At 46.6% G+C, this 21,300-nt stretch overlaps 1 long non-coding RNA gene across 10 annotated transcripts; it reads left to right on the top strand.

Annotated features, from left to right (window-relative positions):
- The first annotated feature begins 2,847 nt into the window (after positions 1-2,847).
- On the top strand, positions 2,848-19,529 carry LOC115892877. Of its 10 annotated transcripts, XR_004052789.1 has the most exons (10): positions 2,848-3,469; positions 3,943-4,010; positions 6,345-6,366; positions 6,587-7,916; positions 9,627-9,733; positions 11,096-11,117; positions 14,034-14,228; positions 14,705-14,726; positions 15,030-15,128; positions 18,759-19,529. It is a non-coding gene; the product is annotated as an uncharacterized LOC115892877 (long non-coding RNA). The 10 variants fall into 10 exon arrangements; XR_004052783.1 differs by having other exon boundaries at positions 6,345-7,916; XR_004052787.1 differs by lacking the exon at positions 2,848-3,469 and having other exon boundaries at positions 3,684-4,010.
- The last annotated feature ends 1,771 nt before the right edge of the window (positions 19,530-21,300 follow it).

The raw sequence follows: 21,300 nt of genomic DNA, 5'->3' as shown, positions 1-21,300 counted from the left end.
AGATGTTTTTGTCTTTGCATGACTCAACCACTGTTTCACAAAGTAGTTTTTTGAAGTGCAATGCAGAGACTAACAGATCTGTGGTAAGGTGCAGCAGAATTGATCTATCCTCATGGCTCTTCTTTTGTACTCATTGCAGATTTTCCATCACTTGTCCAGGTACGTACCTGCCTTACTCACTTTTCTGAGAAACAACTTGCTGGCTGTTAATACATAGAAACCTTAATCTGGGTTTCCTGTTAAAAAATCTTGGGGGTGTGAGGTGAGAGAAATGGATTTTGCAAGTGTAATAACTATGAGGCAAGGGCTTGTAGAAATGTGATTTGAACCCAAGAGCCCAACCAGGAATTGTTTTGAGACCCGTGTGTCTCCACCTGGAGTAGGAATGAGTGCTTTTGACTGACTATCCTGATGTTGTGCTGGCTCTAAGTGTGGATTCTGGAGAATCCGCACCCGAAGATGATCCTTTCCAGGTAGGCAACAGGACTTCAGATGAGTGATCTAATAAAACAACATTTCCAGGAACCTTCATGTTATATACCTGCTGCTTGGGAGGCTGAGGGAGGCTGTAGAAAGAGAAAAGGAAAAGTAAATTAAACCCGCCTTTGTTATTTTCAGGAGTTTAATGTCATCATGGTGAGAAGTACATTTCGATGGACTTTTGAGTATCCTGTGTTTTCGATCACCTCTTCTTGCTTTAATTATTTAAAGATGACTTTTTCTGAGAACAACTGCTCTTTCTGTCTGTGCCACTGTAAAATCTCAGAGCCTTTGTTTTGGGATGCAGTTCTGTCACAGGCGTTTACAGTATCTGGATCTAAAATGTTCTTCTGCGCGGTGTGCCCTGATGGCTTAGAGAAATGGATCCCTCACCTTATGAACTGTTAGGTTTCATGGCAGCACATTCATTTTGTCTGTCCTTGCCTGTTTTATACCTCGGTATCAAGACAGCTCCCCTGGCCTGGAGGACAGAATGAATGTCACTCGGGGTTCACTGCAGAAGCTCCAATGTCTGGAAATGGAGGGAGAAAGCACAACCGTGAGCACACGGTCACGTTCCATTTCTTCATTTGAATGAGTAATGTGCAGTTACCGTCATTTGTGAAGACTTTCCCTTTCCTCCCCATTGGGTATTCTTGGCACCTCTGTTGAAGATCAGCTGACTCTGTATGTGTGGCTTTAATTCTGGTCTCCCTCGTTCTATACTGTGATACTTATGGGTGCCCCCATGCTAGAAGCATGCTGTCTCCGTTTCTCTGTTTTTTAAATATTTCAATCTCAGAAGTGTTTCCTCCACACTATTCTTTTCCAAATTTTCACCATGGTTATTTTGAGGCATATAAAAATTCCTTAAAGTCCTTAGAATTAATGTTTCCATTTCTGCACAGATGTCTGTTGCCAGTTGGATAGCAGTTGTTTTGAGTCTGTAGATCTGTGTGTAGTATTGTGTTTAGTCAAGTTACTCTTTCCTATCCATGATACAGGAAGCCTTCAACTTACTTTGTATGATTTCTTTACTTGAGTCTTTGACAAACTGATTTAGCTAGATTTAAACATGACGAGATAGATGGTTTTGTTTTCTTTCTTTTTTTTTTTTGAGATGGAGTCACTCTGTCACCATACTGGGGTGCAGTGATGTGTCTCCCCACTGCCACCTCTGCCTCCCAGATGTCAATGATTCTCCTGTCCTTACCTCCCAAGTAGCTGGGACAACAGGTGCGGCCAACGCATCCAGCTAATTTTTGTCTTTTAGTAGAGATGGTGGTTTTGCCATGTGTGCCAGGATGTCTTGTTCTCTTGACCCTCATGCTCCACCCTCACCTCAGCCTCCCAAAGTGCTGGGATTACAGGCATGAGCCACTATGCCTGGCCAAATTTTGTGGTATCGTATACCAGTATTTTGTTATCTGAATGAATATGCATCAAAAAAATACTTTAAGCTAGTTAACCCACAAATCCCCACCAACGTACTCATGGACATTTTTTTCATGAATTTCTTTCTTCCTTTCTATTGGTATAACATTTTCTTCATTTCAGTAGATATCATTTATATTTGAACCTGGAAACTTATCCTCATGGCAGAAAAGTGTTCAGAGTCCCACATCTCAGCTTCTCACTGGTATAGGTTGCGCAGGCTCTGGGTGCTTGCCCTGTTTGGAATGAAGCTTGATCTTTATTAGGGAATCTCCCAGGGAGAGTGACACACGAGCTGCTGAAGCCCTTGATCGCAGGGGGTCCAAAAGGTTGTTGTGCACACACCTGGTTCCAGAAGGAAGACTTACAAGGAGGAAATCATGACTTTTTTTTTTTTTTTTTTTTTGAGACGGAGTCTGCTCTGTCGCCCAGCTGGAGTACGTGGTGCGATCTCAGCTCACTGCAAGCTCGCCTCCTGGTTCACCCATTCTCCGCCTCAGCTCCCGAGTAGCTGGGACACAGGCCCCCGCCACACCTGGCTATTTTTGTATTTTAGTAGTAGACGGGGTTTCACCATGTTACCAGGATGTTCTCATCTCCTGACCCTTGATCCCCCTCTCGCCTCCCAAGTGCTGGGATTACAGGCTTGAGCCACCCACGGCCTGGCTGCCTCCTCATATTCAATACATTTAAATATTTAACAATTAATAAAAGTTCAGTGACTGGGCCTGGTGGCTCACACCTGTATTCCAGCACTTTAGAAGGCCAGGGCAGGTGGTCACCTGAGGTCAGGAGTTAGACCAGGCTGGCCAACATGGTAAAACCCCCCCATCTCTACTAAAAATGCAAAAATTAGCCATGTATGGTGTTGCATGTCTGTCATCCCAGCTACTCAGGAGACTGAGGCAGGAGAATCGCCTGAACCCAAGGAGGCAGAGGTTGCAGTGAGCCGAGTTCATGCCATTGTACTCCAGCCTGGGCAGCAAGAGTGAACCTCCATCTCACAACATTGAAAAAAACAAAAACAAAAGCCTCATCACAACAGCCGCCGTGCAATGGCCTGACAGAACGCTCTCCCATCTGCTGTGAGCCTGACTGAGGGGCCGATTGTTGAACTCCTGTAACTCAAAGCATGCGTGTCAAAGTGGGAATCTCAGGGCTATGAGATTGGAGGTGAGACCTATAATGGGCCAGTGGAAGGAAAAAGTTGAAAGGTGGTTCCTTCCGTTCCTCTTTCTCACTTGAAGGCTGGCAAGTGTGAGTGATGCCTTTCTAGAGACCTCTGACTCCCCAGAGCCCAGGGAGAGTCTGACAACACCGAGGAAAGGGCAGAGTGATCTCATGTAACCCAGTGTGGCCTCACCTGGAGTAGGAGGGTGGGCGAGTTGCTCTCTGAAATAACTTCTTGTGGAATTTTTGTTTCTAATGATTGGCCAGTGGACACCGTCCATGAGGGCAGCTGCAGTGAGGCAGACCTGCAGGTGGAGAATGATACTCTAGGAGGATCTCTGGGAGCAGTTGGGTGACACCTGTTGCTTTGGAACCTAGGAACAGGGTGAGGAAGTCAGAACCAAAGGAAATATGGTAGAAGTCTGACTTGTTCCTTTTGTATTTTAATAAGATAGAGGTGAGACAATTAGTGTCCATGGGCTTTGTGTGCTGTAAACATTTTTTTTTTTAACCATTTTGTAACCATTTTTTTCCTTGCTCTGATTTTAATGATTACCTTTCCCGAAGAACCAGTTTTTTCCTTTCTATGTGACCAGCAAACATCAAAGCCTTGAGTTTTGATTGGTTAATATCTTCTGGAACTTGGGAATGCAAGAGCCTTATTAGGTCCAGGCACTGACTAAGATGCGAGGTATCTGGTGAGACTCCCTCATGCTCACTACTTGAACATAGTTGTTTCTCTGAGATGGTGTCAGAATCTTCAGTCCCGCGCTCCATATGCCGCATCCAGCAAAGCTCCCTGAGGGACTCACAGTCTCCAACCCCCAGGGCACTGACATTAACTCTGTGTCCTTTTAGGTCCCCCTGAGGACAGCCTGAGTTTAAAATCTCTAACACCAAGTGAGAAACACATTGATGATGTCCAGGTAAGACACCCTTTCTTTGCCTTCTGAGGAAATGTTGCTTTCCTGATGTGAGAAACAAACTCACCCATCCAAATCCAAAGAATGAACTCAGGCCCGCAGAACAGAGAAAGCGAGACTTTTAATGGTGGTCTTGCAACATTGGGTGTCTGAGGGCAGACACACCCAGAACAGTTTCTTTTTTTTTTTTTTCTTTTTTTTTGAGACGGAGTTTTGCTCTGTCGCTCAGGCTGGAATGCAGTGGCATGATGCTGGCTGACCACAACCTCTACCTCCTGGGTTCAAGCAGCTCTCCTGCCTCAGCCTCCTGAGTGGCTGAGATTACAGGCACTTGCCACCACACCCAGCTAATTTTTTTATAGTTTCAGTAGACACAGGGGTTTTACCATGTTGGCCAGGCTGGTTTTGAACTCCTGACCTCAAGTGATCTGCCTGCCTCAGCCTCCCAAAGTGCTAGGATTACATGCGTGAGCTACCACACCCGGTCCCACCCAGAAGAGTTTCAACCACCAATTTATCCCCTAGTGTGCAGGTCCCTCCCCTGGTTCCTCATAGGCTGAGTACTATGAGGTCACAATCTTCCCGGGTGTCACATATTGACTGATGTGTAGGGGCTTTAGGTATTTTTTTTTTTTTTTTTTTGAGACAGGGTCTCGCTCTGTCACCCAGGCTGCAGTGCAGTGGCCGGATCTCAGCTCACTGCAAGCTCCGCCTCCCGGGTTTACATCATTCTCCTGCCTCAACCTCCGGAGTAGCTGGGACTACAGGCGCCCGCCACCTCGCCCGGCTAGTTTTTTGTATTTTTTAGTAAAGACGGGGGTTTCACCGTGTTAGCCAGGATGGTCTCGATCTCCTGACCTCGTGATCTGCCCGTCTCGACCTCCCAAAGTGCTGGGATTACAGGCTTGAGCCACCGCGCCCGGCCTAGGTATTCTTTTTTTATTGTTGTCTTACTGCATTTTGTTGAAGCCACATGCATTGCCATCCTAGTCAGCTCAGGGGCTCTTCAAGTATTTGACTTATGACCTAAGTAGCTGGGTAGGCTGATAAGAATAGACAAAGTGAGCTATTCTGCAGGCTAGTGAACTTTCAACTTAGACTAAACTTATTTGTTAAAGTGAGGACAACTAAGTGGGGTGGAAGGGGGACCCAACAAGCAGGCATTGCCCATCCAACCAGGAGCCTAGGATTTCTTCTGTCCTTTGCTGACCTAAACAGGTTCAAGGCACTTTGTCTTAAAAATGGACAGCTGTGTGGCTGGGCGCTGTGGCTCACGCTTGTAATCCCAGCACTTTGGGAGGCCGAGGCGGGCAGATCACGAGGTCAGGAGATCGAGACCATCCTGGCTAACATGGTGAAACCCTGTCTCTACTAAAACAAAAAATTAGCCAGGTGTGGTCACGGGCGCCTGTAGTCCCAGCTACTCAGGAGGCTGAGACAGGAGAATGGCGTGAACCCGGGAGGTGGAGCTTGTAGTGAACCGAGATAGCGCCACTGCACTCCAGCCTGGGCAACAGAACGAGACTCCGTCTCAAAAAAAAAAAAAAAAAAAAAAATCGACTGCTGTGGCCGGGTGTGGTGGCTCACGCCTGTAATCCCAGCACTTTGGGAGGCCAAGGTGGGCAGATCACAAGATCAGGAGATCGAGACCATCCTGGCCAACATGGTGAAACCCCATCTCCACTAAAAATACAAAAATTAGCTGGGTGTGGTGGCACACGCCTGTAATCCCAGCTACTCGGGAGGCTGAGGCAGGAGAATAGCTTGAACCTGGGAGGTGGAGGTTGCAGTGAGCTGAGATCGCACCACTGCACTCCAGCCTGGTGATAAAGCTAGACTCCATCTCAAAAAGACAAACAACAACAACAACAACAAACAGACCACTGGATGCATTATTTCCTTCACCTGATTTCTTTGCTTCTCAATTAATTCTGATGTAAGATGAGGCACATTATGTACAACATACATAATAGTCCTTCTTGGGGTGGAGTTCAGCGGGAATGTCTTCCCATGTCATACATGACGTGCTAGGATGTTTTTAAATCACAACATATATCATCAACTGTAATGCGGAGGCATTTTCCTCCACACCAGTTTTCCTCTTTGAATTAGGCATTGTGCGCTTGCCAATCTAAATCAACTTCAAAGAAATTCTGTGGGAAAAGCTCTTGTCTTTTCCACACATGTCCTCTATGCTAGAATGTTTTGTCTTTGACATGGACTCAACCACTGTTTCAAAAGTAGTTTTGTGAAGTCATCAGGAGACTAACAGATCTGTGTAAAGGGTGCAGCAGAATTGATCTAATCCTCATGGCATCTTCTTTTGTCTCATTGCAGATTTTACCATCACTTGTCCAGGGTACGTACCTTGAACTAACTCACTTTCTGAGAAACAAGCTTGCTGGCTTTAATACATAGAAACCTTAATCTGGGTTCCTGTTAAAAATCTTGGGGGTGTGGTGAGAGAAAATGATTTTGCAAGTGTATAACTATGAGCAGAGGGGCTGTAGAAATGTGTGTGAACCCAGAGGACCAACCAGGAGATTGTTTGTGAGCCAGTGTGTCTTCACCTGGAGTAGGAGAAGTGAGTGCACTTCTCACTGACTTATCCTGATGTTGGTGGCTCTAAAGAGTGGATTCTGGAGAATCTCAGCACCGAAGAGGATACCTTTCCAGGTAGGCAACAGGACTTCAGATGGGATCTAATAAAACAACATTTCCAGGAACCTTCATGTTATACCTGCTGCTTGGGAGGCTGAGGGAGGCTGTAGAAAGAGAAAAAGGAAAAGTAAATATAAGCCGCGTTTGTTATTTTCAGAGTTTAATGTCATCATGGTGAGAAGTACTATGTTTATGGACTTTTGAGTATCCTGTGTTTTCGATCACCTCTTCTTGCTTTATTATTTAAAGATGACTTTTCTGAGAACAACTGCTCTTTTCTGTCTGTGCCACTGTAAAATCTCAGAGCCTTTGGTTTGGGATGCAGTTCTGTCACAGGCAGTTACTTAATCTTGGATATAAAATTCTTCTGCGGTGTGCCCGGATGCTTAGGAGAAATGGATCCTCACCTTATGAACTGTTAGGTTTCATGGCAGCACATTCATTTGTCTGTCCTTGCTGTTTTACCTCTGGTATCAAGACATCTCCCTGGGCGTGGAGGACAGAATGAAAATTCACTCTGGGTTCACTGCAGAAGCTCCAATGTCTTGGAAATGGAGGGAGAAGCACAACCGTGAGCACACTGTCAGCGTTCCATTTCTTCATTTGAATGAGAATGTGCAGTTTTACCGTCATTTGTGGAAGAGACTTTCCTTTCCCCATTGGGTATTCTTGGCACCTCTGTTGAAGATCAGCTGACTCTGTATGTGTGCATTTAATTCTGGTCTCTCGATTCTATATCTGTGATACTTATGGGTGCCCCCATGCTAGAAGCATGCTGTCTCAGTTTCTCTGTTTTTTATAGATTTCAATCTCATGAATGTGTTTCCTCCAACACTATTCTTTTTCAATGTTACCATGGTTATTTGAGGCATATAAAAATTCCTTAAAGTCTTAGGATTAATGTTTCCATTTCTGCACAGATGTCTGTTGCCAGTTTGATAGCAGTTGTTGTGAGTCTGTAGATCATGTGTGTAGTATTGTGTGTTAGTCAAGTTTACTCTTCCTATCCATGAATACAGGAAGCCTTTCAACTTATTTGTATGATCTTTACTTGAGTCTTTTGACAGCTGATTAGCTAGATTTAACATGACTGAGATAGATTTGTGTTTTCTTTCTTTTTTTTTTTGAGATGGAGTCACTCTGTCACCATACTGGGGTGCAGTGATGTGATCTCCGCACACTGCCACCTCTGCCTCCCAGATTCGAGTGATTCTCCTGCCTTATCCTCCCAAGTAGCTGGGACAACAGGTGCGTGCCACCGCATCCAGCTAATTTTTGTCTTTTTAGTAGAGATGTGGTTTTGCCATGTTGGCCAGGATGGTCTTGTTCTCTTGACCTCATGATCCACCCACCTCAGCCTCCCAAAGTGCTGGGATTACAGGCATGAGCCACTATGCCTGGCCAAATTTGTGGTATCGTATACCAGTATTTTGTATATCTGAATGAATAGGCATCAAAAAAATACTATGTAAGCTAGTTAACCAAAAATCACCCCCGTACGCATGGACATTTTTTCATGAATTTCTTCATTTCTATTGGTATATATTTTCTCATTTCAGTAGATCATGTGTATTTGAACCTGGAAACTTATCCTCATGGCAGAAAGTGTTCAGAGTCACATCTCTCAGCTTCACTGGTATAGGTTGCGCAGGCTCTGGGTGCTTGGCCTGTTTGAATGAAGCTTGATCTTTAGGGAATCTCCTCAGGGAGAGTGACACAGAGCTGCTGAAGCCCTTGATCGCAGGGGTCCAAAAGGTTGTGTGCACACACCCTGGTTCCAGAAGAAGACTTACAAGGAGGAAATCATGACTTTTTTTTTTTTTTTTTGAGATGGAGTCTTGCTCTGTCGCCCAGACTGGAGTACAGTGGTGCGATCTCGGCTCACTGCAAGCTCCGCCTCCTGGGTTCACACCATTCTCCTGCCTCAGCTTCCCGAGTAGCTGGGACCACAGGCACCCGCCACCACATCCGGCTAATTTTTTGTATTTTTAGTAGAGACGGGGTTTCACCATGTTAACCAGGATGGTCTCAATCTCCTGACCCTGTGATCCGCCCTCCTCGGCCTCCCAAAGTGCTGGGATTACAGGCATGAGCCACCGTGCCTGGCTGACTATTTTTAATTGTAGCATTTTAATATTTAATTTTTGAACGACTTCTATGAAAAAGAAATTGTGATCAGCTGGGCGTGGTGGCTCGTTCCTGTAATCCCAGCACTTTGGGAGGCCGAGGTGAGTGGATGATGAGGTCAGGAGATTGAGACCATCCTGGCTAACATGGTGAAACTGTGTCTCTACTAAAAATACAAAAAAATTAGCCAGGCCTGGTGGTGGTTGCCTGTAGTTCCAGCTACTCAGGAGGCTGAGGCAGGAGAATGGTGTGAACTGGGCAAGCGGAGCTTGCAGTGAGCTGAGATCACGCTCCTGCATTTCAGCCTGGGGGACAGAGCAAGACTCTGTCTCAAAAAAAAAAAAAAAAAAAGAGTGTGTGATCAGTAGAGTAGAGTAATTTGGGTGAAATTGAATCCATTTCACCAATAAATTAAGTAATTAATCCTTTAAAACAGATGCTAAATATAGTACCATCATAATTGGATCCTCGTGTACTGCCATGGTCTTGAATACATTAAGAAAATGCTGTTTGTTTAGAAGACTTTCAAAACATTTGAGAGGGAGGAAGGCACTCTTCCATTGACCCTCAGTGTGCATTTTAGATCCATTTGGAGTAGACTGTTTTGTGTTGCTCCCTGATGCCTCTAACACAAGGCCAAGGCCTCCATGTCTCATGTCTTTCTTTCTCCCCTTCTCTGCCATCCCTCTTCCACTCAGGGGAATAGTACAGCATCAACTCAGTCCATGCTTGTTAATCAACCACCTCCATATACCACATCCAGCAAAGCTCCCTGAGTGACTCACAGTCACAAACACCCAGGGCACTGATCTTTCCTCTGTGGCCTTCCAGGTTCTTCTGAGGACAATCTGAATTTAATACGCCTACCGCCAAGTGAAATTGGTGATTGGGAAAATGATGATAATGAGGAGGATGATGAGGATGTTGATACCATCCAGGTAAGACCACCTTTCTTTGTCTTCTGAGGAAATGTTGGTTTTCTGATGTGAGAAACAAACTCACTAGTCCAAACCCAAAGAATGGACTCAGGGAGCTGAAAAATAGAAAAAGTGAGATTTTCTTTCCTTTTTTTTCTTTTTCTTTTTCTTTTTTTTTTAAGAAAGAGTCTAGTTCAGTTGGCCAGGCTGCAGTGCAGTGGTGCAATCTCGGCTCTATCTCCTGGGCTCAATGAATTCTCCTGCCTCAGCCTCCGGAGTAGCTGGGATTACAGGCATGTGTCCCCATGCCTAGCTAATTTTTGTATTCTTAGTAGAGATGGTGTTTCAGCATGTTAGCCAGGCTGGTCTCGAACTCCTGACCTCAGTAATCTGCCCACCTCAGCTTCCCAAAGTGCTGGGATTACAGGCATGAGCCATCCCACCTGGCCGAAAGTGAGACTTCTAATGACAGTGTTTCAAGATGCGGTATCTTATGGGCAGACACACCCAGCACAGTTTCCACAAGGAATTTATCCCCTAGTGTGCAGGCCCCTCCCCTGGTTCCTCATAGGCTGAGTATTATGGGGTCACAATCTTTCCAGGTGTTGCCTATTGATTTTTGGGGAGAGGCTTTAGGTATTTTTCTAGGGTTGTCTTACTGCATTTTGTTGCAGCCCACAATGCATTGCCGTCCTAGTCAGCTGTCGCTGGGCAGGCTGATAAGAGCAGACAAAGCGAGCTATTTTGCAGTCTAGTAAACTTTCATCTTAATCTTCTTTGGTTGAAGTGAGGGCAACGAAGCGGGGAGGAGGTGGGGCCAATAAGCAGGCATTGCCCTTCCAAGCAGGAGCCTGGCATATCCTATTTCTTCTGTCCTTTGCTGACCTAACCGGTACAAGACACTTTGTGTTAGAAATGGGCTACTGTGTACATTATTTCCCTCACCTGATTTCTTTCCTTCTCAATTAATTTTGATATAAAAATATGACAAGGCACATTACGTACAACATACACAATTCTCTTTGTGAGGATGGAGTTCGGTCTGAGTTTCTTTTCATCTAATACATGACACACTAGGATGTTTTTGAAGGACAGCATCCATCATCAACTGTACTGCAGAGGGATTTTCCTCCAAACCAATTTTTCTCCTTGGATTAGGCCTTGTGCATTTACCAAGTTAAATCACCTTCAGAGAAATTCTGTGGGAAAAGCTTTTGTCTTTTCCACACATGTCCTCTATGCTAGAATGTTTGGCCTTTGACCTTGACTCACCACTGTTTCACAAGTAGTTTTGTGAAATCATCAGGAGACTAACAGATCTGTGTAAGGGGTTGCAGCAGAATTGATCTAATCCTCACGGCATCTTCTTTTGTCTCATTGCAGATTTTCCCATTGCCTGACCAAGGTATGTACCTTGAACTAACTCACTTTCTGAGAAACAAGCTTGCTGGCTTTAATATATAGAAACCTTAATCTGGGTTCCTGTTAAAAATATTGGGGGTTGGCCAGGCACGGTGGCTCAAGCCTGTAATCCCAGCACTTTGGGAGGCCGAGATGGGCAGATCACGAGGTCAGGAGATCGAGACCATCCTGGCTAACACGGTGAAACCCCATCTCTACTAAAAAATACAAAAAAAAACTAGCCAGGCGTGGTGATGGGCACCTGTAGTCCCAGCTCCTCGTGAGGCTGAGGCAGGAGATTGATGTGAACCCGGGAGGTGGAGCTTTCAGTGAGCTGAGATCTGGCCACTGCACTCCAGCCTGGGCGACACAACAAGAGTCTATCTCAAAAAAAAAAAAAAAATTTGCGAGTGTGGTGAGAGCAAATGATTTTGCAAGTGTATAGCTATGAGCCAGAGGGGCTGTAGAAACGTGTGTGAACCCAGAGGACCAACCAGGAAATTTTGTGTGAGCCAGTGTGTCTTCACCTGGAGTAGGAGAAGTGAGTGCAGCTCTCACTGACTTATCCTGATGTTGGTGGGTCTAAACAGTGGATTCTGGAGACTCTCATCAGGGAAGAGGATGCCTTTCCAGGTAGGTAAGAAGATTTCAGGTGGGGTCTAATAAAACAGCATTTCCAGGAACCTTCATGTTATACCTGCTGCTTGGCAGGGTTAGGGAGGGTGTAGAAAGAGAAAAAGAAAAGGCAAATATAAGTGAAGTTTGTTATTTTCAGAGTTTAATGTCATCATGGTGAGAAGTGTCATGTTTAAGGGCTTTTGAGTATCCTGTGTTTTGAATCACCTCTTCTTTATCATTTAAAGATGATTTTTCTAGAACACTTGCTCTTTGCTGCCTCTGCCACTGCAAAATTTCAAAACCTTTGGTTTAGGACAGAGTTCTGTCATAGGCAGTTACTTAATGCTGGAGACAAAATTCTTCTGTGATGTGCCCAGATGCATAGGAGAAATTAACCCTCACCTTATGAACTGTTAGGTTTCTTGGCAGCACACTTATTCGTCTGTTTTTCCTGCTTACCTCTGGTATCAAGAGCTCCTCTTGGGCATGAAAGACAGAATGAAAATGCACTCTGGGCTCACTGCAAAAGCTTCAGTATCTTGGAAATGGAGAGAGAAGCACAGCCTTGAGCACACTGTCAGCATTCTGTCTTTATTTGAATGAGAACATGCAGTTTTACCATCGTTTGTGGAAAAGGCTGTCCTTTCCCCATTGTGTATTTTTGACACCTTTGTTGAAGATCAGTTTACTGTATATGTGTGCATTCAATTCTGGGCTCTCTATATCTGTGAAACTTAACTTATGGGTGCCCCCTCGCTAGAACCATGCTGTCTGAATTTCTGCATTTTTCTGTATGTGTGGATTTCAATCTCATGAATGTGTATTCTCTAACACTATTCTCTTTTTAAACATCATCATGGTTACTTGAGGCACATAAAATTCATTAAAATAGTAGGATTATCCTTTCCATTTCTGCACAGATGGCTGTTACCAGTTTGATAGTAATTGTTGTGAGTGTGTAGATCATGTGTGTAGTATTGTGGTGTTAGTCAGGTTTGGTCTTCCTACCCATGAATACAGGATGCCTTTCCACTTATTTGTACCTTCTTATTCCTAGGATCTTCATGTTGACAGCTGATAAGTTAGATTTAACATGACTGATAAAATTTTGATTTCTTATACCAATATTTAGTGTGTGTGTGTATATATATATATATATATGATGCCTATTCATTCATACTATATATATATATATATATATATAGAGAGAGAGAGAGAGATGTCTATTCATTCAGAATACTATATATATATATTTTGAGATGGAGCTTCGCTCTTCTTGCCCAGGCTGGAGTGCAATGGCGAGATCTTGGCTCACTGCAACCTCTGCCTCCCAGATTCAAGGGATTCTCCTGTCTCAACCTCCTGAGTAGCTGGGATTACAGGTGCTCACCAGCATGCCTGGCCAATTTTTTGTATTTTTAGTAGAGACAGGGTTTCACCATGTTGGCCAGGCTGGTCGTGAACTCTTGACATCAGGTCATCCGCCCACCTCAGCCTCCCAAAGTGCGGGAATTACAGGTGTGAGCCAGAGTGCTCAGCCAAAAAAATAATTTTTACGTAAGCTAGTTAACCAAAAACCACCCCCGTACTCATGAACATTTTTTCATGAATTCATTCATTTCTATTGGTATACATTTGCTCATTTCAGTAGATAATGTGTATTGAAACCTGGAAGCTTATCCTCATGGCAGAAAGTGTTCAGAGTCATGTCTCTCAGCTTCACTGGTGTAGGTAGAGCAGGCTGTGTGAGATTGACCTGTTTGAATGAAGCCTGATTTTTAGGGAATCTCCTCAGGGAGAGTCACACAGGAGGTGCTGGGGCGCCTGATCACAGGGGTCCAAAAGGGTGTGTAGAAGTGGTTCCAGAAGAAGACTTACAAAGAGGAAATCATGAGTCTTTTTAATTGCGGCATTTTAACATTGAATTTTTAAATGATCTCTATGAAAAAGAATGTGTGATTAATAGAATAATTTGGGTAAAATTGAGTCCATTTCACCATAAAATTGGCTTTTAATCAAGTAATAAATCCTTTAAAACAGATGCTAAATGTAGTACCAGTATAATTAGATCCTAGTGTACTAAAGAGGTCTTGGATAAGTTAAGAAAATGCTGTTTGCTTTGAAGAGTTTCAAAACATTTGAGAGGGAGAAAGGCACTCTTCCACTGACCCTCAGTATGCATTTTGGATCCATTTGGGGTTGTCTGTTTTGTGTTGCTGCCTGATGCCTCTAGTACGAGGCCAACGCCTTCATGTCTCGTGTCTTTCCTGCTCCCCTTCTCTGCCATCCCTCTCCCACTCAGGGGAATAGCCCAGCATCAACTCAGTTCATGCTTGTCAACCACCTCCATACACCACATCCAGCAAAGCTCCCTGAGTGACTCAGAGTCCTCTGAGTCCTTCCAGCTTGGCCTGAGGATGGCCTGGTTTTAAGAGGCTCACCACAATGCAAAGATGAAGAAGAAAAAGAAGACGATGATGATAATAATGATGCCCACGTAAGACTCCCCTTTTTTGTCTTTTACAGCAATGTTGTTTTCCTGATTGCTTTACTTCTCAATTAATTTTGATATGAAAATCTGGCAATGCACATTATGTACACTGTATACACTATTCTCTTTGTGGGGCTGGAATTCAGTAGGCGTGTGTTCCCAACTGATACATGGTCTGCTAGCATGCTTTTCAATGACAGCATCCAGTATCAACTGGAATACTGAGGCATTTTCTACAATACCACTTTTCCTCCTTGGATTAAGCATTGTGCATTTGAATATAAAATTAAAGGTAAATTCTGTGAATTAAGGTATTATTTTTCTATAGCTATCCTCTGTGCTGGGCTTTGGGGACTTTGATCTATGGTTCAATCAGCTGTACCACCTTCTGGATTTTTTATCGTTGTCCAGAGAATAACAGATCTGTGTGAAGCGCACAGCAGAATCTGATTCTCACGATGTTTTCTTTTATATAATTGCAGGGAACAGCTTGGAAAGAAAATGGTATGTACCATGAAATAACTCACTTTCTGAGGGAAAAACTTGCTGGCTTCAGTGTATAGAAACCTGATTCTCGGTTCCTGCTGGGAAAGAGGCTTGGGGTTCTCATGAAAGTGATTTTGCCAGTATAGAACTCTGGCCCGAGAAGCTGTAGGGAGGTTTGTCAACCCAGAAGAAAGATTAGGGGATCATGTATGAAGCAGCGTGGGGTGGGAGAATAGCCCATCACTTCAGCTTCAGCTAAAGTAGGAGGAGTGGGTGAGTCACTCTGTCTAATGACTTATCCTGGTGTTTTTCTTTCTAAAGACTTGACGCTGGAGAGTATAAGTGACAAGAAGACTCATCCAGTTAGGGAGCTATGTGCCAGGAAAAACCCAATGGGAAAAGGTTCCCAGGAGCCTCCAGGTTATCCCTGCTGATTGAGAGGAGGGGCTGAAGGAGGGGGTATGAAATCAGAAAGAAAATGGAAATATGTGTGAGGTCTGGCTTGTTGTTTTCAGAGTTTCTTGGCATCATGGTAAGAACTGTCTCTATGGGCTATGGGGGTGCCGCGTTCATGAGAGATTCTCTTTGCAGTCCACCTGCTCTTTTCTGCCTGTGGAACATCAGAACCTTTGGTTTGGATTAGTCAGCACTCCCTTGGGATTGTGCACAAGGGGTTTGGCTTAAGCACTGGGTGTCATCTGTGATGAAGGGAATCTGGGGGACACAGCTCTCTCACAGGCATTTCCTGGAACCTAGAGAAACGTTCTTCTGCTATGGTGCCAAAGGGGAAATCGAGAATCACCCTCTGAACCTTTCAGGACTTGTTAGTGCACGTTCATGTTTCTGTCCTCACTGTGCGCACTCTGGTTCAAAAAGGATCTCCTGGGGTGGATGGGGGGGTGAATATTCATAGCTGGGCTCACTGATAAAACTCCAGTCTCCTTTGAAGGGAGGAGGAATGTTTGACCTTGAGCACATTTTCCAGTCCTCCATTTTCCCAACCCAATCACAGATTCTGAGATGAGGTTCTTTCTCCCTAGTTCTCTAATTTTTGGGGAAGCCAAGAGTTCCTTCCCACAAAAGACAGTATCACACTATTTCCTGTCTTCAAAAATTTGGCTCTGGTTTTGGCTTTTGAGATGATATACATCACTAAAGTTCTAGACCTTTTTTTTTAGCCAGAGCTCTCTGTATCTGTGATACTTATGGGTGCCCCCAAGCTAGGAGCATGCTATATGAATTTTTCTTTTTTTTTGTAGATTTCAATCTCATGAATGTGCATCCTCTAACACTATTCCTTTTCAAAGTTACCGTGGTTATTTGAGGCATATGTAAATTATTTAAACTCTTAGGATTCATTCTGCCACATATGGCTGTAGTTAATAAGCAGGTGCTTAAGTTATAAGAATGCAAATAATAACAGATACAAATTGAGTATCAGATATTATATGGACACTTCTCTGTCTTGCCTCCTTGAAGTGTCACAATCACTTTGAGACAGAATTAGTTTTGTTATAGTCATTATACAGATGAGGAATGTGAGTCGTCAGCTAAGTAAATTTCTCCATGAGAACACACCATGAAGTTGGATCTTTTAACACCAAAGCTAGTCTATGAACTACATGCTACACTGCCTGTAGTGGCAAAGTAGACTTACCATAAAATGAAATGTGCTTCCACAGCTGGGCATGTGAGCTTAGTAGCGCTGGTGTTACCCATTGCTCCATGGCTCAGAAATTGGTCTTGCTTAAACTCGGATGGAGAGGCTCTTGGTTCAGGGACTGAAAAGTTACAGGTTATATGAGTGCAATTGAAGGATTATGCTTCCATAGAGCATGTGGTTGTTCTCATGGAATGAGAACAGAGAGAATCAAAGAGAATCACCCAGAGCAATTCTCTGTCTCAAAAAAAAAAAAACATTGCCCATCTAATAGGTTAAAATTAGATACAGTCAACCACACTGGTCTAAAATGTGCTTTTAGACAGTGATGGAAAGAAGAAAAAAATTAAAATAGTTGATGTGTTCTATATGGGAGTCTGAGATAAACTGCTGTTAATAGAATTTTATATGAAGTTCTTTAGGCAATAAGTAAAAATGGAAGGGAAACCTGATGGCAGAGAGCAGCCAGGACCACAGTTGCCTGTGGATGCAGAGACTGTGGTGGAGCCTGGAACGCACCAAAGACCACGAGTCCCTGTGGGCAGTCAGTTCAGTGACAGCACTGCTCATTTTCTGATTGGAAGGCACCCCAGTAACACATGGAGAGAACAGGGAGGCCTAAGATGAGTCCGGGCCATGGAAGGTCTCCAATGAGGGGATCTTGGAAGATGTGAAAAGCATCCTGGAGGGGGAGGTAGCCCTGCAGCTTAGCGGTCCAGTTTCCCTCACTGATCTGACTTGGTATGGCATAGAGGGGCTCACACAGCAGCCCCCAGTGTCCTCCCACTTCCCTAAAGGCTTAAACACACCATGACGTGGATCAGTTTCAGTTTCTTAAAGAGCACAAGAGCACATTACTGAACAACCGGAATTGCAGAGAAGTGGCCTCGTTTCCTGGAAGTGTTTCAGGGAGGGGGAGGTGGTGAGGCTCCACTGGGGAAATGCTCATGACCGAAGAAAGATGAAGTCTAAGGATTGGCGGTTGGGCTCAGCCATATGGAGACCACGTGGTGCCCTACAAGAGCAATCTGGTGGTGTGGTACTGGGGAGGGGAGAGGGCCAGGACCACAGAGCCTGTGCAGAGATTCAGAACCAGAGGGCTCCTCAGAACAGGCACAGGAGATGGTCTGTAAGGACTTGTCCCACTCCAGTGAGGGCATGAGGGGCAGAGAGGGAGGAAAGCAGCCCCACATAGGAGGATACCTAGTGTGGGGAAGCAGGTCTCAGAAGAGCTAGGTTTCAGTCTAAGAAAGGAAAGAATGTTCCAGGGAGAGGGCGAGGCCCTGGGGCCTCCAGAGGGCTTGGAAAAAAGGTTTCAGCAGACGGGATCAGAAAAGGAGTATTCAGGGCCTTGAGGGGGAGGTGAGCTGAGCTTCTTGTAGACCCTGATGCAAACAGGGATGAAGGACATAATGAGATTAGTCCTGATTCTGAGGCAGAGAGTGGTGAGGAGGCTGTGAGTTTGGGAAAGTGAAGGAAGGGCCTGGCTGGGAGAAGGTGGTGCTCTGGGCCCTCTACAGTCCTTCCAGGGAAGGTCAGAGCCCAGAGAGGCCCAGGGCTCCCTCCTGACACCTGCACAAACAGATGTGCCTCTGGTCAGGGGGTGCTCTATAGACTGCTGTGGGGGTGAGGGAGCAGCTTCTCCTGGGCATAGGACCCCAGGAACCTGCAGGATGCAGGACTCCAGGCCCCCTCAGATGCCTGCTGGTGTGTCTCCTCTGAGGGACTGTAAATTAGCTTCTTGGGTACCCACAATGTACAAAGCACTTGTTTTCAGTATGATGTACCTGGCACTGCCAAAATCATACCCATTTATGATAGGCACAACTACTATCCCCACTTTAGAGCTAGGAAAACTGAGGCACTGAGCAGTTAATCAACTTGCCCCAGGCTCCATAGATAAACAGTCGGTGTAGAGCTGGGGTCTCAACACAGCAGGCTCCCTCCATAGTGTGGGCTTATAGCCACTGGCTGTCCCACTGCCCTTGTCCAGCCTTGGCTGTCTGGGGTGGCAGTTTGTGCCTTTGGGCTACAGTTGAACTACCAGTTGCCTCTTCCAGGCTGGCTCCCATACCTCTCCCAGCAGCAGCTTCTTAAATCCCAGAAGCTGAAATGGTGTGGTAAATGGGCCTTGGAGTATGGAGGCAAGAGTGTGGTGCTCAGGACTTCTAGGACCCAACACAGGCTGTGTTCCTGGCCCTCCCCTTGTAACAGAGGCACCTCTGTCCCTGGCTAATGAGTTCCCGCATCTCTAATTTCTCCTCAGCCTGGACTGTAGAGGTGGGAGCCCAGGAGATGCTGGTGTGGAGGCTGCTTAGTGGGATGACGTCACAGTGCACAAAGCTGGGAGCCTGCACTCACTGAAAAGGGGTTGTCTCTTCTTCATCCAGGGTGAAGCCCTTCTAGGAGCTGACCAGGGTGCTGACTCAAAGGGAAGGCCAGCACGTGCTGCAGGGACATCTGAGGGAGACTCAAGCTCTGCAGTCAGGCATTTTGCCTGGCTTGGCGTAAAGAAGTGATGGAGACTTTCCTGTGATTCCTAGGCTCCCCTCCTGGACAGCACCAGGAATGGGCCTTCGAGGTGGCTGGGCTTCAGGCCAGCCTGGCGGCGTGCTTGGGTGACTTGGGAGAATGTAGCTGTTTGCTGGGAAGATCTTAAGGAGGAAACCAGAACCTCTCTCTGTCCCAAGCTCTCATCCCTGGGGGAGCCTGTTAGGACAGAGTTCATTCCTCAGTCAAAAGAAAGTGCATCTGGTTTCACATTTTACCTTCCTTCCTGCCACCCAGAGTGGGAGCAGGCAAACCTGGCTGAGGAGAGCCACACCCCATGGGTCAATCACTGGAGCTTCTGAAACCTGGGTGGTGCCTGGTACAGCTGGGTTCCTTCCTTCCCCCAGCCCAAGTTCCTGCCCCCAGCTTTGTCCCTGGAGGTCTCAATCCTGCTCTGTACATTCTGAGGGGAACTCTTGGCCCCAGCAGAGAGCAAAACTCCAAGGGCACCTCCCATACACCCCCCAGCGCTGGGTTCGGCCTGTACCATCCGGGACCTGGTGCTTCTGGGCCTGGAATTTTGCCTTTGGCAAGAGAGTGAGAAGAGACGTGACTGCTCCAGGAACGGAAAGTGCCATTCCGACTTGAAATAAAGAGACTGAGCGCATTGATTCAGGTGCAGAGGTGGCTGATCAGATCTGACCCAACGAGGGGCTCAGGGTTTCCACTCAATGACATCGCTGGTGATCTGGGTCGCCTGCCGTAAGGCCTCACCCTCGTAAGCCTTGCTGTCAGAGTCCTCCAGGACACAGAAGGTGTGCATTGGGCCTGCAGGACCTTCCAGCCCTCGGGGGCCTCTGGCAGCGAGGTGAAGGCCTTGGTGGCTTTCAGGCACACCCTGCCCATGGGTGAGTGTAGCGCCTTCAGGAGCAGGCTGATGGCTTGTGTGTCCAGGGACACATACTTCTCAGCAGGCCACCAACACAGGGCATTCCTAACAGGCTGAAGGGGTCTCTTCTCACCCCCTCGCACCCTAGCCCTCTTTTGACCCTTGTGCCTGCAGTCTCAGGGGAGGTGCCACCCCGTCCCCCTGCTGCAGGGATTCCCTGACGCATTCACGCAGCAAGACGCTGAGGCAAGAGCTGGGTTTCCCACCTCAGCACTCTTTTGAGCCAGGTAATTCTCAACTTGGGGCCCAAGTTCCCCTGCTGTGACCTTTGGGGATGACGCAGAAAATGACGGCAAGGATGGTGGTCACAGTGGACACAGGAGGATTGGGGGAGGCTGGGGAGGCAGCAGTTTCAGAGAGCAAGCTCTCTCCTGGAAAGCCACTCTCCTGATCGCACAGAAAGGGACCTCTGTGCAAACCTAAGAATGATGGGGCTGGGACGGGGCCTGGGAACATGCATTTCCACAGACCACCCGGGGTCTGGTTCAGGGGCCACACTTGGAGAAATACCCGAGCCTCTAATGAGACTCAGAAGAAAGAGAAGCCAGGACCTAGGGAAGGCAAGAGGCCCCCCCAGCAAGGGGACATGACCACAGCCACGGCAGGGACTCGGGGGGTCAGTGACCGGCCCATCCTCACAATGAGGGGCCCAGTGTGGGAACACCCCCCAACCACCACAAGCTCTGAGTCTTTGTGCTCCCCCAGTTTTGAGGCCAGGATGTAGACTATGATCCCGTGTGACCTGGGGTGAGAGACAAGACACTGCGCCTCCGTTTCCTCACCTGTGAAGGCAGACATCGCCTCCCTGGAGGGTTGTCTAAATATGAGGTTTGGAGACAATGCCTGGCACACAGGAGGCTCTCAGTGACTGCTGGGTGTCAGGATCGTCATCAGTGCTTCTCCTGTTCTTGCCTTCCTCATGGGGAGGAGGTGCCAGACCCTCTCCTGCATGCTCCTGCAGGCAGAGGCCAGGATGAGCTCCTGGAGCTGCTCCTCTGCAGCTTCTACACCAGTGAGCAGATCAGACCCTTGTTGATGACACCGCGGGCCGCTGCACGACAGGAAAGGGCACTGAGGGTGGACCGGCCACACCCCCTCCCATGCTGGTTGGCCTCAGAGCTCAGGAAGGATTTTGCAGAGCAACTGGGTGGGTTTGAAAAGAGAACTTGCAAGTTCCCCGTCACCCCCCAAAGCTGCCTGGCCAGGAGCCTGAGAAGCCAGCAGGAGGCTGTGGGTGAAGCCATGTCAGGGGCTGAGAGGGCAGATGCAGAGGACCCAGGAAGGGCCAGCCTTTGGTTGCTGGCATCTCAGGGGACATCTGCCATAGCAGGGCACAGTGGCCTGAGAGGCAGCAGCCACCCCTGGGAGGTCCGGCAGTTCACTGCTGCGGGGCCCAGGCACATGAGGGGACCCTCCGCTCTTCCCTACCACGGCCCCAGAGCAGGGGAGCCAATAAAGCCCCCCCGTTCCCACACAAAATATTTCAAAGGAGT

This window comes from Rhinopithecus roxellana, chromosome 13 (assembly GCF_007565055.1).
Source record: "Rhinopithecus roxellana isolate Shanxi Qingling chromosome 13, ASM756505v1, whole genome shotgun sequence".
NCBI classification, from domain to species: domain Eukaryota; kingdom Metazoa; phylum Chordata; class Mammalia; order Primates; family Cercopithecidae; genus Rhinopithecus; species Rhinopithecus roxellana.
Note: the sequence above shows the minus strand (reverse complement) of the source record. Positions and strands in the feature narration are given on the sequence as shown.